The 16,403-nt window shown below is 48.5% G+C and overlaps 1 long non-coding RNA gene across 1 annotated transcript; it reads left to right on the forward strand.

Moving 5' to 3' along the window:
- Positions 1-403: 403 nt before the first annotated feature.
- Positions 404-3,094, forward strand: LOC118216064. Its single transcript, XR_004762962.1, has 3 exons — positions 404-615; positions 1,247-1,339; positions 3,005-3,094. It is a non-coding gene; the product is annotated as an uncharacterized LOC118216064 (long non-coding RNA).
- The last annotated feature ends 13,309 nt before the right edge of the window (positions 3,095-16,403 follow it).

Here is a 16,403-nt window from a genome sequence, read left to right on the forward strand (position 1 = left end):
CCGTTCCTTCAAGAGTAGCATAGCTTGCATGTCTGCCGGTGTAATGTCTCTCGAGATTGCTGTTTCTGAGAACGACAAGAGCTTCTCCACAAATTATGCAAACGCGCTTGCCTTTCACTTCCACGGAAAATTAATCCTCCGTCCATTAAAAACGCTACCTTCAGCATCAACTTTTCTTCGCTTCGCAATTCTCCCAATTAAACCCGTACAACGTGACATATGATTATTTAATGTCTTGCACGAGTGACGTTGCTAGATTTTAATTGGTTGATGAAACTGTTGCCGTTTTTTTTACTCATTCGTGTTAATCTTCAAATGCAAAGTTTCATTTTGCAAATTGCTGTTATGTTATAACCGACTTTTGTTTTCAAAACTACCTTTCTAAATAAATAGAACACACGTTGACTGCAGTACTGTGATCTGACCACAAGGCGGAACCCTGGGCACACAGGTGAGGGGAGCAAGTAAGTCGCCATGGCAACAGTGCCCTTGCTGAAATGTGGTTCAGATGAGCTGCGAGAACTTCTGCCTGTGGCCACACCCACTATCAGGACATCCAGTGAAACTCCAGCCAATCAGAGCACCAGGGAGAAAACGAACGTTCTGCAGTGCAAGGTATGGAGAGAGAGTTTTCCTCTTTGATATGTGACTATGCGACTGTGTTGGTACTGAAAGATATCTGCCTTAAATATGAATATTAAACTGATAAAAAGCAGTCCTTGGATCCTGCTGCTGGAAGTTTGCTCGGAGGGGTCCACGAACAACACTCATGAATCAGCCTGCCTAAAGCCTTAGATCAACACTCATTACAGATTTATGTCTCTCCTGAACGCCCAGCTGCACCCTTTTCACTGGAGAAAGCTGGAAAATAAATGGTGTAGTGGAGAATGTTTGATAACCAAAGGCCCTGCATGTGCAGGATTTGTAAATATGCATGCATGTATAAACACAGACACACACACACACACACACACACACAGTGCACGCACACAGTGCATGCACACATACACTCACACACACACTCCCTCAAACACAATCACACACACACACACAAACACAACATTTTGAAGGAGAATAACTTCAAAAGGACTCACAAAATCAGATAAAACATAAAAACAGCTTTGCTGGAAGTAACCCTAAAACTCCATGATGTTTGTTTTTCTCTGTTTACTCTGACGGGGCATGAAAGAGATAAAGATGTTGTGTTGGCTGAGTTCATGCTGAATAGATTTTCTGTATGATTCAGTGTAGATATCGAGCGCAGTGAATCATCAGGACACAGCAATGAATGCTGAGAGGACAACACATAGCATGGAACAACACTTTGATGTCATCTGAGGTGGGTACAGAACAAGTGTGTGTGCATGTGTGTGTGTGTGCGTTCGTGTGTGTGTGTGTGTGTGTGTGTGCGTGTGTGCGTGTTGGTGTGTGTGTGTATGCATGTGTGTGTGTGTGCATGCGTTTGTGCGTGTTGGTGTGTGTGTGTGTGTGTGTGTGTGCGTGTGTGCGTGTTGGTGTGTGTGTGTATGCATGTGTGTGTGTGTGCATGCGTTTGTGTTCCAGTGCTTTCCACCCTCACCGTGTGTTCCTCAGAAAACCGCATGCCGCTGGCTGTGGACCCCCCAGGTAACGGGGGGGGGGGGGGGTCTGCCATTGTGCGTGGGCCCTGAGGGGGTCGCATAGCGTCCCTACCGTCGGCCTGTCCCCCGAATTAGGCCTCAGCTCAACGTTCCTGTTGTAGTGGGCGGGGCCTGACAGTCGCTAGGCCCCTCCTCTAGGCGTACCGGCGTTTGCCAGGGTCTTATACCGCAGGGAGAAATGACTGCCACAGTAGATTAATCCTCTTCATCCCACCCCTCCATTAAAAGCTCACTGTCTCAGGCAGCCAACCTGGAGAGGACAGGATGAACAATGACTGTGACTGATCAAGGAGCAGCCGCATTAATGACTGTGACTGATCCGTGAGTTGCCACATTAATGACTGTGACTGATCCGAGAGCAGCCACATTAATGACTGTGACTGATCCGAGAGCAGCCGCGACTGTGACTGATCCGTGAGTTGCCACATTAATGACTGTGACTGATCCGAGAGCAGCCACATTAATGACTGTGACTGATCAGAGGACTGTTACACTGAGGAGTATGACTGATCTGAGAACAGCTGAACTGAAGACCGTGGCTGATCTGAGAACAGCTGAACTGAAGACCGTGGCTGATCTGAAAATGGTTACATTAATGAGCGTGACTGATCTGAGGGGAGAGTCATGTTGGTGCGGGTTCCATGATGTCACACTGTGGATTATGATGTCACAGGCTGTGACTGGGCTCAGTCATTTCCGCAGCAGGCAGTCTGTGAGGTGCCTAACATCCTGTTGCTGTTTTTTATTATTTATTCATCAGATAAAATAAACCATTATAAATGCACTCAAACGGTTTTTTAAAGATGCGCTCCACAGGAGCAACAGACCTGCAAGTGTGTTTCTAAAAAAACAAAAACCTCTAAAGCTCTAATACATTATTAAAAACAGTCCCTGAACAACGCCCCCATCCAGGTGCAAGCCAGTCCAACAAACCACACTCTGACTGGAGCAAAGGTCTGCCAAGACAAATCTGGGCTTTCTGATTGGAGGAGCACAGAGGCCGAGGGAGAAGCCAAAACTGCCCTCTTGACCGCCTTAAAACTCCCTTCGAATACTGGAGCACTTTAAACTCTTCCGTTCTTGTTCTTCGACAGACTGAAAGGTTTCACTGGGCAGAGTGAGCCAACAGTATTATGATCTTTATTTTATTAGGATGTCACATTAATATTTAAAGCCTATTTTGCAAGTGAGACATTGTAAAGGGAGGTAGGGCATTACAGGAAAGAGGAGGACTAAAAAAGAAAGAAAAAATATGAAGCAATATCAGAGGACATAATTCCATAAAAACAAACGCAATGCAGCAAAATGAAGCTTCCGTGGTATTTAGCTGCATACGCACAGCGATGAAATCCGTGTCTTTACAGTGTTTCGGGATTTGTGGAGTGAAGCATGACGGTGGTGTGGAAAACCGTTTCTCACTCTGGTGGGATTCTGGAACGCCAGGCCGGTAGCGCGTGCTGCAGCCACGCACGTCCTGCTGGAGGGACAGGCACGTCCTGCTGGAGGGACATGTTCAGAGGCCCCCCCCCACTCCCCCCACTCCCCACCCCATGAAGGTTTCAGTCCGGGTTCAAGACATCAGTTTCAAGCTTGTTTACCTGTGGAGAGGAGTCACGAAGGGGGGAGGGGGGTTCTATGGGTTCTGTTGTGGGGGGGGGGGGGGGGGGGGGGGGGGGGGGGGGACAGGCTGCTGACTCTGTGATGAAAGCCTTAGAGCAGCCCGGGTGTTTGGTGCCAGAGTGAAACCCTTACCTTCTTCAGAGGAAACTCATTCCACAGTGAATTCTTCCCTAATGAATAAAACATCACACACAGAGGGCTACGCTCCCTTCCCTCTCATGAATACATTTACATCTCCGCTTTAAACAGGCGCTCTTATCCAGAGAGACTTTCATGTTTTTTTTGGTTTTTTGCATTTATACAGCCAGATATTTTCAGAAGAAGATATTTTCAAGCTGCAGACCTTGCTCAAGAGTTCAACTGCTGTGCCCCAGCAGGGATTCAATCCCGCAACCTCTGACTGACAAGCCCAGCTCCCCCAACCGTTGCACTATTCTGCCACTCATACAGCACATAGACACCGTAGCACAGAAGTGTACACAGGCTGCTCCAGGAGGATGAATACCTGTTGGAAGGGATACTGGGCATGAGAATCACTGAGTATCCTTAACCCTTTAAGGTGTGAGATCACAAATACAAGAACATTCTGATGAATGTTCTTAACTGAACATTCTGATGCTGATGCAGCAATCACTACTGGTGACTCTGAAAGCAACAGTGTTCTGGAACACTGACTTAGAATTTAGGAAAAACATTCCAAAAAAGGCCTGCTCTTCAAAGGGTTAAAGGTCCTTGAATGTTGGGTTGGCATGGAGACCGTGGAAGGTGGTGTGGCACAAACTCTGATTTATATCTATGAAGGGCATTCAGGTTACAGATTCCCAGTTTGTCTGCATGTTACCATGATGGAGATCCCTGTGCCTTTATTGGGAGTGTTATTTGGTTACCGTGGGGGGGGCATCATGGCTGCTCCTGTAAAGTATTAAGACCCACAGCTTGTAACACATCTTTGGATTTGCTGAGCCTTGTTTTGACTGGTGTGCTTGTGCATTGTGATCATAATTTACTCTCTTCTATAAATCACACCTTCAGTAAATCACGCTGTAGGAAGATATACACCCGACTGCCCTGGTCCACCCACAAAACACAACACTGTCAGCAACACAGGACTGTGTTAGTCATAATTCAGTGGGACAGAAAGATGTGAGGGATTCAGATCATTATTTTTTTACATTGTAATAAATAGAATTGAATTACACTGGGAAATATCCATCTGAGCCAGGATCATCTTAATTGCCATGTGAGTCTCATTCCACGTTGCTTTCAGTTCAACTTCATTAACCATTTCTAATTAAACATTGGAATTCACTGCCATGAACAGAATAACTCACCTGTTTTGCACCGTGTTGAAAAATAGCTCATAGATTTCCCAAGATACAGCGCTTGGGAGCCATCTTTTTTTCTCAAACTATATAAATCGTTTCGGTAAATCTGCGGGCTGCGTTCCCAGGTGAGCCAACATTTTCACCTCTGAGTGTCTCCCCTTCCACACCCCGCAGCAGAGCGCTCCACGTCTGGGCCTGCTCCTGGGCCCGAAACTTCCACACCCCGCCGCAGAGCGCTCCACGTCTGGGCCTGCTCCTGGGCCTGCTCCTGGGCCTGCTCCTGGGCCCGCTCCCGGGCCCGCTCCTGGGCCTGCTCCTGGGCCCGCTCCTGGGCCTGCTCCTGGGCCCAAAACAGGCTCAGGTCCAGGTGTTCTGCTGTCCTCCTGCAGGGGGACTCTCAGAATTATTTACGCCGTGGAGTGTGTTCTCAGGTTAGAGATGTGAGCTGTGGATGTGAGCTGTGTGGTGTGAGCTGTGCGGTGTGAGCTGTGGATGTGAGCTGTGCGGTGTGAGCTGTGCGGTGTGTAGGAGGTTACATAAGCACCTCCTGGGAGGCACTGGGAGCAGAGAGAAGGAGCAGGAGGAAGAGAAAGTAAAAAAGGGAATACAGGAGCAATGATGGCTGCATTATATATTTCTCTACTCCTCTAATACACTCTGTCTCTCTCCTATTTTACACACCACTGTCCTTTACTCACTCACTCTCTACCTCTCCTGGCAGAAGAGTCAGACTGGGTTCAGTGTGTGCATGCGTTTGTGCATCTGTGTATGCATGTGTGTGTTGGTCTGTATGTGTGCATGTATGTGTCCATGTGTGTGTGCATGTGTGTGCGTGTGTGGGCAGGGGTGTGCAGGAATAGACAGATTGCCAGATCCAGAAGAGTGGAATTAAATGTGCTCTTTCACCAAAAATACAACACAGAAAACAGGTTAATCCTCATGCAGCTGTGTATAAAGAGACACTTCGAGACAGAGTGAGGCAGAGAAGCACAGAGACTCAGTCAGATAGAGAAGCACAGAGACCCAGTCAGATAGAGAAGCACAGAGACTCAGTCAGATAGAGAAGCACAGAGACCCAGTCAGATAGAGAAGCACAGAGACTCAGTCAGATAGAGAAGCACAGAGACCCAGTCAGATAGAGAAGCACAGAGACATTGTGAGATTGTGCACTATTCATCGTGAGAGTGCACTCTTCATCATGAGACTATGCACTCTTCATTGTGAGAGTGCACTCTTCATCGTGAGAGTGCACTCTTCATTGTGAGACTGTGCACTCTTCATTGTGAGACTGTGCACTCTTCATCGTGAGAGTGTGTACTCTTCAAAGAGTACTTTGCATATTGCAGTTTATTACAACAGGGCAACCCAGAACAACATGCAGATGGCGATTTATGCCTCTCTCCCAGCTACACGCCAGAAAGATTTATACTCAAAATCCATTGAATTCCAGTAAAATCTGCATTTAAAATGCACCTTGGGGTGTTCATGTTGCCGTCCCTTCACTGCCTTTTTGCTGAATATCTGTTTACATGCGTTTGGCTTGAACCCAGGCTGAGGGGGAGATAAGCCTCCGCTTTTAATGCATCCCTCTTTAAGGTGAGATCCCAAATGTGTGAGTAGAATGTTCTTAACTGAACATTCTGATGCTGATGTCACAACCACTGCTGGTGATTGAAAGCAATGGAGTTCTAGAACACTGACGTAGAATTTTCAAAAAGCATTCTAAAAAAAACCTACTCTTCCAAAGGGTTAATTTACAACAAAATAACCTAATGTCAGTCTTTACATGCATTTTAAACCAAATCATCCTGCTTTGTATCACCCAAATGTGACCACAGTATAGAATTATAAAACAGTTTTTGTAGGGGTGAAAATAACAATAAAGATTGAGAACAATAGATCGGGCGATCCTCTAACCGTAGCTCTAATAAGACTCTCGGGTGCTCTCTGATTTATTTGCCCGTGGAGCCGAATGCGACGGCGTGGGCGTCTCCGCGGAGCGTGATCGAGAGAGCTGAACGCTGCCCTCCTCACGCTCCTCCAGGTCCTGCTCCTCCTGCCGGGGACACGCGCTCGAAGGATTTAGTGATGATGTCAGCACAGGAGCGATGGTGCCCTGGCGTGGGGAACCCCCAGGAGCGTGGGTGGAATGTGCCAGATGGAGCAGGTTCACAATAAAGAGCCATATTTTTAAGAAAAAGCTTCCACCCCCCCCAAGCTGGTATGGCCAATTGCGTATACACTGTGTATCTCAAAAGCAGAGTGTACCCATTTCCATCCTTCCTGGTCTCCCCCCCAAAGAAATTGGTCGCTGGAACGGAGAGTGCAATGGAAAGAGTCCATGTTAGCCAGTCAGATGTGTGTCAAAAATGCTGGAGAGTCCCTGCTGGCAAATGAGGTTTGTGTAAAAGGTGCTGGAGAAATCCTGCTGGATAATGAGGTTTGTGTAAAAGGTGCTGGAGAAATCCTGCTGGCCAATGAGGTGTGTGTAAAAGGTGCTGGAGAGTCCCTGGTGGCTAATGAGGTGTGTGTAAAAGATGCTGGAGAGTCTGTCAATGGTACTGCAGTACCCCTGTTGGTCTGCCAGGTGGAAAGATTTTGTCAACCTGTCAGACATGCCAAAGACACAGTAGAGACTGTTGGAAGCTTAAGCCCATCAGGCATGTACCAACACCACTGAGGGGCCCTGTCCACCAATCAGGCATGTACCAACACCACTGAGGGGCCCTGTCCACCGGTCTGGCATGTACCAAAACCACTGAGGGGCCCTGTCCACCGGTCTGGCATGTACCAACACCACTGAGGGGCCCTGTCCACCGGTCAGGCATGTACCAAAACCACTGAGGGGCCCTGTCCACCGGTCAGGCATGTACCAACACCACTGAGGGACCCTGTCCACCAATCAGGCATGTACCAAAACCACTGAGGGGCCCTGTCCACCGGTCAGGCATGTACCAACACCACTGAGGGGCCCTGTCCACCAATCAGGCATGTACCAAAACCACTGAGGGGCCCTGTCCACCGGTCAGGCATGTACCAATACCACTGAGGGGCCCTGTCCACCAATCAGGCATGTAAGGACCCTCTGGCTTGTCTGAGACACAGAGAGTCTGAGTCCCAGCTCGCCTGCTGGACACGCACCAGAGACAGAGTTCCTCTGGGCCACGGCCGGGTTATGTAACTCCCCTTCCTCTGCAGGCAGCCCCAGCCCTGCCAGGAGAATGGGGGGGGGGGGGGGGGGGGCGGGAACGCTTCCTCTGTAATCCACAGGCTTAATCCCACCCCTCCCTGCCTCCCCGCGCCTGATTTAAGAACAGGCAGCGGGACGGGCGTGTGCCTGACAGAGCTGGGACAGTGGCACCTGTCTGACCTCTCCCGCTTGTTTACTTCCACCTTAAGACGTCTGCCTCAGTTTCAAAAGGCTTCCTCTTTCATTCCAGACTAATGAGCTGAGCTTATTTCCCCTGGCGCAGTGCACCTTCAGTTTCAGAGCTTCCCTCCTTCTTTCCTCAGGAAAAGAAGCAGTTATTCTCACGGAGCAGTATATCTTCAAGAGCAATGCAGCTGCAATAAAAAAACATAAGGGGGATATAACAGAAACATAAAAAGTTTTCACTGTTCTTTAATTGCTACCTGCAGTTCTGTTGGACGACTCTGAAAGATGCCGCTCATGCAAGTGTGTAATGTAAGATTCCAAAAATCCCCAAAAACAGAAAAAGGGATTGAGGCAAAAATAATCAATGTTCTTTATTCTACTGAAGGGGGTTCAGTTCTCACAATAAAGACACGTGTCCTAGCCACACAGTCCCTCTAAGCACTGAACATTCTTGTCATATCAGGACTCAGCACAAGCAAATCATCACTTGTGACATTCTACTGATGACCAAATAAGGTCAGCAAGTTTAAACTCATTTAAGATCTGGGACAGAACTCCTTCACCTCACTCAGGCAGTATTTAGTGACTGAAAATATACATGCATCAAAAAATTATTTTAGTGACTCATCTTAGTGACATTTTAACTCCAACATTAGTCATCTTTCTCAACAGGCCTGGCTCCAGAGTGGTCCTTGAGAGGGAGTGCCCCCCCCCCCCCCCCCCCCCCCCCCCCACGCTGTACCCCTCAAACGGGCTCACCACTAAGCACACAGCCAGACCTGTTTTTCAACACCGCTCTGAAGAAGGCTGACTGCCAAAAACATGCTGGCTTTGTCACATTCTTTCTTTTCACAACGAAAACACATTTTACCTCAATTTCTCTCCAAAGGCGGCTGAAAATCTTACACCCAGAGCGTTGGCGTTTGAGTACCTTGGTAGAACTGCTGAGTAGCAGCAGAATATTATGGGATGCAGAGAGCAGCCTGTGACATATGGTGCTGAATGAGTAAGATGGGTAAACCTGCTCCTCCCGCGATGGGCTGCCAGCACGCAGGCTCCCCGTCTCCCTAAGAGCTGTCAGCACAGATACACCACAGGGATACAGCACAGAGATACAGCACGGCACAGATACAGCACAGAGATACAGCACGGCACAGATACAGCACAAAGATACAGCACAGAGATACAGTACGGCACAGATACAGAAAGGCACAGATACAGCACAGATACAGATACTGCACAAAGATACAGCACAGCACAGATACAGCACAGAGATATAGCACAGCACAGATACAGCACAGAGATACAGCACGGCACAGATACAGCATAGAGATACAGCACGGCACAGATACAGCACAGATACAGATACTGCACAAAGATACAGCACAGCACACTCACACTCACACACGCACACACTCACACACACACACACTCTCACACTCACACGCACACACTCACACACACACACACTCTCACACTCACACGCGCTACACACACACACATTCACGCACACACACACACACACACACTCACACGCACACACTCACACACACACACACTCTCACACTCACACGCGCTACACACACACACATTCACACACACACACACACACGCACACACACTCACACACACACTCACTCACTCACACACACACACATTCACACACACACACGCACACACACACTCATACACTCACACTCACACTCACTCACTCACACACACACACACACACACGCACTCACATCACCAAACCCGAGGCCGTAACGCAATGATGGGGTCAGCGCGGGTGAACGAGGCCAGGCTACCCAGGTGACACTGCAGCGCACGCAGAACTGCGCCACAGAAACGCCACAGCATGGACCCTCTGATCCTGACCGAACCTGATCCTTTTATTTACAGATTTCATTTCTTTCAGCTTCAATGTTCAAAATGAAATCTGGATTACACGCGGTGACTGAGAGGTTTGAACTTTGATCAACATGAAAATTAATCTGTAAAAATCTGCAGCTGGGAATTGATGGATAGTGTTTTTTTTATGATCCATATGTAAACGTGCTCCTGTGAGCTGCAGACGCATTCCGAACGCACCTGTCAGAGCCAAGCAGAGTGGCGGGATTATAACCTGAATTATATCAACAGCGACTGAAACGCAGATTTACCGGAGCACAGCAGCCCTGCAACTGGAGGACAGGGAGCAAAGCAGAAGAGAGAGGGACAGGAGATAAGAAAAAAAAGAAGAGAGGCAGAAAGAGAGAAACAGAAGAGACTGGGGAGAAAAAGAAAGGGGGTAGGGACAGAAGAGAAAGAGCAGAAAAAAAGTGAGAAAAAGAGATAAAGGGAAGAGAGTAGAAGTGTGTCTGTGTATCTGTTTGTGTGTCTGTGTGTGTGTGTCTGTGCGTGCATGTACGAGTGTGTATGTATGTGAATTTCCGTGTGTGAATGTGTGTGTGTGTGTGTGTTAACCATCCTCGTGTGGCCAGTTCCCTAGAGACTCTCTTTCTCTCACCCTCTCCCTCTCCCTCTCTTTCTCTCTCTCTCTCTCTCTCACACTCTCTCACCCTCTCTCTCTCTCTCTCTCTCTCCCTCCCTCTCTCTCTTTCTCTCTCTCTCTCTCCCTCCCTCTCTCTCTTTCTCTCTCTCTCTCTCGCACTCTCTCACCCTCTCTCTCTCTCTCTCTCTCTGGCGTCAGCAGGTGAGTGACAGGTGACCTGTGGTTGTCATGGCGTACAGGAAGAGCAGCGGCGGGCTCTGATGCTCTAAGCAGCTTTGAGAAGCAGCTGAGCTCTCTAAACCTCCTGAGCACAGAGTTACTCTCCTGGACAACGCTCCTTAAGACTTTATATGAAAGCAAACAACATAAGCTGACTGAGTAGTCGATTAATGAGTAATAAAAAAGGGTTAAGCGTAATAAGCCTAAAAATACCAAGCTCTCAGGTAATGAGCCCTTAAGGTTAAATAATGCACCACACAGCCATAACAGTCTCATTAGGAATGGTAAATATAGCAAGGCAACGTGTTTCCTGGGGACCAAAAACAGAACTCCTCCAGGGAAGGTTTCCTCACGGGTAAATTTAGCCCTCCCCTGGGGCATTATGACTCACAGAGGGTAAATTTAGTCCTTTCCTGGGGCATTATGTCTCACAGAGGGTAAATATGGCCCTCTCCTGGGGCATTCTGTCTCACAGAGGGTAAATATGGCCCTCTCCTGGGGCATTCTGTCTCACAGAGGGTAAATATGGCCCTCTCCTGGGGCATTCTGTCTCACAGAGGGTAAATATGGCCCTCTCCTGGGGCATTCTGTCTCACAGAGGGTAAATATGGCCCTCTCCTGGGGCATTCTGTCTCACAGAGGGTAAATATGGTGCTCTCCTGGGGCATTCTGTCTCACAGAGGGTAAATATGGTGCTCTCCTGGGGCATTATGTCTCACAGAGGGTAAATATGGTGCTCTCCTGGGGCATTCTGTCTCACAGAGGGTAAATATGGTGCTCTCCTGGGGCACTCTGTCTCACAGAGGGTAAATATGGTGCTCTCCTGGGGCATTCTGTCTCACAGAGGGTAAATATGGTGCTCTCCTGGGGCACTCTGTCTCACAGAGGGTAAATATGCTGCTCTCCTGGGGCATTCTGTCTCACAGAGGGTAAATATGGCCCTCTCCTGGGGCATTCTGTCTCACAGAGGGTAAATATGGCCCTCTCCTGGGGCACTCTGTCTCACAGAGGGTAAATATGCTGCTCTCCTGGGGCATTATGTCTCACAGAGGGTAAATATGGTGCTCTCCTGGGGCATTATGTCTCACAGAGGGTAAATATGGTGCTCTCCTGGGGCATTATGTCTCACAGAGGGTAAATATGGTGCTCTCCTGGGGCATTATGTCTCACAGAGGGTAAATATGGTGCTCTCCTGGGGCATTCTGTCTCACAGAGGGTAAATATGGTGCTCTCCTGGGGCATTATGTCTCACAGAGGGTAAATATGGTGCTCTCCTGGGGCATTATGTCTCACAGAGGGTAAATATGGTGCTCTCCTGGGGCATTCTGTCTCACAGAGGGTAAATATGGTGCTCTCCTGGGGCACTCTGTCTCACAGAGGGTAAATATGGCCCTCTCCTGGGGCATTCTGTCTCACAGAGGGTAAATATGCTGCTCTCCTGGGGCATTATGTCTCACAGAGGGTAAATATGGCCCTCTCCTGGGGCATTCTGTCTCACAGAGGGTAAATATGCTGCTCTCCTGGGGCATTCTGTCTCACAGAGGGTAGATTCAGGGCTCCATGAGTGCTAAAGCCCCCAGCCTCACTTCCTGTCTTCACCAGAGCAGCAGGGGACAATAGGACAGATTGCCCACAGATTCCCCTACAGAGATGCTTAAGCATATCAGATTAGCATTAGCCAGCTAATGTTGACAAGATTATGTTTTGATAACTTACTGTACACTGAATAATATTACAATTACAGCATGGCGTGTGGTGAATCATGTCTCCATTTCACAGAATCCAGTGTGTGTGAGAAAATCATTGATAAATCATGCATTTTCAACGTATATCTAAAAGTTCCTTAAAATGGATTATAATATTTGGCTAGCGAGACTGTACTTTTTCCCTGATCAGTGCAACCCTTTCATGTGCACGGAAACGGCATCGCACTACGGTAGAATATTGCCTTGTGTCCAGCTTTCCTTCCAGTAAGAATTCATCTAGTTTTTAATTCATCTGACTTTAACAAAGCGCGCCTTTTCAAATTCAGAAGCTATTAGACACACCAAATAGAAAACCAGTCCCATGATGAACTGCATTTAGTCCCAACCCCTGTCAGAGTGGGGTGGGTGATTGTGATGTCAGAGCCATCTTAACTCACTAATTGGAGAGCGGTGATCAATAAAGATTTGCAGTTCAAAAGGAATCTGAGGCCCGGGGGACCGGAAGCACAGGGATGAAACAGCCGTCTCTCTGAGTGAAAGGCTTCACGTTGCATTAAGGCTGGGCCTAACCAGGCCTAACCAGGCCCAACCAGGCCCAACCAGGCCCAACCAGGCCTAACCAGGCCTAACCAGGCCCAACCAGGCCTAACCAGGCCTAACCAGGCCTAACCAGGCCCAACCAGGCCTAACCAGGCCTAACCAGGCCTAACCAGGCCCAACCAGGCCCAACCAGGCCTAACCAGGCCTAACCAGGCCCAACCAGGCCTAACCAGGCCCAACCAGGCCTAACCAGGCCCAACCAGGCCCAACCAGGCCTAACCAGGCCCAACCAGGCCCAACCAGGCCTAACCAGGCCTAACCAGGCCTAACCAGGCCCAACCAGGCCCAACCAGGCCTAACAGCTGATTGGACTTTCCCCAGTGATCTTTACACCTCATCACCATCAGCAGAGCCTCATTAGTCATTCTGTCAGAGCTTAGACTGAATCACAGACACACACACACACACACACACACACACACACGCTCACATACGCACACACACACTCACACACACACGCTCACATACGCATACACACACACACTCACATATACAAACACACACACACACGCTCACATACGCACACACACACTCACGTGCTCACATACGCACACACACACATACACACACATGCAGCAACACATATTCAAACACGCAGACACATGCTCTCTCTCTCACACACACATTCACACGCTCACATACACACACGTACGCACACATGCATGAACACTTATTTAAACACTCAAACACATGCTCTCTCTCACACACACACAGTCACACATGCACACACAACGCTGTGAATACCATTCTATTTGTAACAAGCAGGTGACCAGCCCCACCCCCAGAGTACAAAAATACCTCCCAGAGACCATCTTGGACTCGCCCCTCTCCTTGTGTTACCCGCCCACGTTCTGGCCCTCCTTCCGGAATCTTCTCCGCCCACGGGACTAATCTCCCCGTAAGTCCCCCAGCTGCCCCTCCTGCCCCTCCTGCTTCTACTGTTCCCCTGCTGGCCCTCCTCTCCCCCTCCTGCTCCTCCTGTCCCCCTGCTGCCCCTCCTCTCCCCCTCCTGCCCCTCCTCTCCCCCTCCTGCTTCTACTGTCCCCCTCCTGCCCCCCTCCTGCCCCTCCTGTCCATGTCTCCACCCCTAACTCCATCAGAGGCTGAAACTCCGTCTGAACGAGGCCGCAAAGATGATAAAGCTGCTGAACACAGAGCAGCGTTTCCACACATAACCCCCCCCCCCCAACCCTAACCCTAACCCTAACCCTAAACCCCCCCCCCCCCCCCAAGCAGGGCCCTAAAAGAGGGCCGCATCCATAGTGCACAGGAAGTGAAATGAACGCTAACGCACGGACAGCCGAGTTAGCCTCACAGAAACATGCTCTGAACGTTCACATTCTCTCGCACTTAACTCTCTTCCCAGAACTGCTCGGCGTCAGGAGACTGCCAGGTACAATAAAACTCTGTTTTTGCCTCAAAGAACCTTTGAAGAAGCTCCTGTGGCGTGACTCATTCTGAAAGAACCAGGATTGGTAAAAAATGTGAAAAAGAGAAGAAAATTAGCTCAATCTGTATAATGACCTTCCAGCTATGAAATTAATCTTATAAAAAAAAACACTCACAAACCCTTTGGGATCAGGTCCAATCAAAACGTGAGCACAGCTCAGAGGCACTTTCCAGCTTCCTTCTCCACAGCTGGACATGTGCTGGCAGAAGTGTCAATCAAAACCAGCCCAGAGTCTGTTCATACTATTGAGATACACAAGGACGAGGCTCATACAGAGCATTCTGCCACAGTGCACCATGGGTGAATTTCTATTCAGTAAAATACCGGAATTGTCAGGGTCTGGGGGAGGACTCAAAAGCAGACCAGATGTCCAGTGAAAAAACGTGGAGATTTATTTCCAGACACAGGGTACAGGATAAGCAACAGTCTCGTAGTCAGAATACAGGCGCAGGTCAAAAATCCAGAAATCCAAACACAAACAGGCAAAGGCACAGAATCAGAAGCAGAGACCAGGTCGATGGAAACAGGCGGAAGTCAATAATCAGAAGCTAGAATAACAAAGTCGGCAGGCTAGAAACGTAGTCGAAAAACAAGCAAAGTTCAAAAACCGGGAATACACAAAGATACAGAGATAAGGCTTGAACGGCACTGACAAAAACAGAGGCACGATCTGGCAAAGAAAAAAGGTGCACACAGAAACTAAATAGCAACGCCAATGAGTGAAGATGGGATGCAGGTGAGGAAGGTAAGTGGAGGCTTGATTGCAGATGCGGAAACCGGCGGAACAGGGGCGGGGCGTGGGCGTGGACAGGAACCAGGAACCTAAGGGGGAAAAACAATAACAAACGCACACCCAAGCACACGAACACAGAAAACACAACCGCAAGCGAAAACAAGTAAACTGAAAATAAAAATAAATACACACTAGACAATAAATAAAAAAATAAAAAATAAACAAAACTAAAACGGAACACAAGGAGAATCAGGCAGGATTCCTGACAGGAATAGCTTCATTGCTTTGAGAGTTCTATCTGACCACCAATTCTTTACCTTACTTATCAAGAAAAGGCTTAGAAATAGCTGCTTTGTAATCCAGACTATTGTGTCAAGAATTTTTGTGACATTTTCGAAACTGGGGCACAAGAATGCTTTCTGTCTCTAAATAATAAATGAAGGATGACCAAGTGAAGACTGAAGATGCAATATTGAATACATTTCTGAACTGTGATTTTATATTTTGGATCGCAGCCTTAATACCTTTCTCAAGCACACTGCAGATCATTTCCTCCTTTGTTAAGCCAAATGAGAGCGGGAACATCCCACGTAGCCTCACTGACAGTGACCCTCAAAGCAGGGATGGGGCCCCCCTTGCAGTCATGACCCCAGATTTATGCACCTGTGATCGCCAAGAGAGTTTTTTAAACCACATGAACAGGCAGGTGCCGGTAACTAAGGAAGGGTGAATAGAAAGACCTTTCTTGTGAGCTCAGTGATTGGCAAAGCCGACGGGTAATAACCCTGTAAAGCTCCGGCGGCCGCGCTCCTGTGATTCTGCAGGTCCGTCTGCTCCCCGGCTGCTCCCCGGCTGCTCCCCGGCTGCTGATGATCGGCCGCAGGAAAGGAGGATGTAAGCGGCGGCGTCTGTGCCGAGGTGAAGGGAGTCACAGGGGGACGAGCAAATCAGCTGCATTTCCAGCGAGCACACAGTGTTATTCAAACAACTTGCCAGCAAGACTCTGGCGAAAAAGAACTCTGCGTCACATTTTTTACATTTACATTTTCTTCTGTTCCACTTCAAAATGACAACTTTCCAGCTACACTGTAAATAGGCACAGTTCAAATGTTCAAAAGATGTCTTTGCAACCTGACGAAATCAAAAAATCAGAAACCAAAGCTTGCATAACTCTCCACAACCCAAAAGTGAAGTTTTTTTTCACAGAGTAAACAGACTGGAGATGAACAGAGGCCAGTGGTAG

Source organism: Anguilla anguilla, chromosome 17, assembly GCF_013347855.1.
Source record: "Anguilla anguilla isolate fAngAng1 chromosome 17, fAngAng1.pri, whole genome shotgun sequence".
In the NCBI taxonomy this organism is placed as follows: Eukaryota; Metazoa; Chordata; class Actinopteri; order Anguilliformes; family Anguillidae; genus Anguilla; species Anguilla anguilla.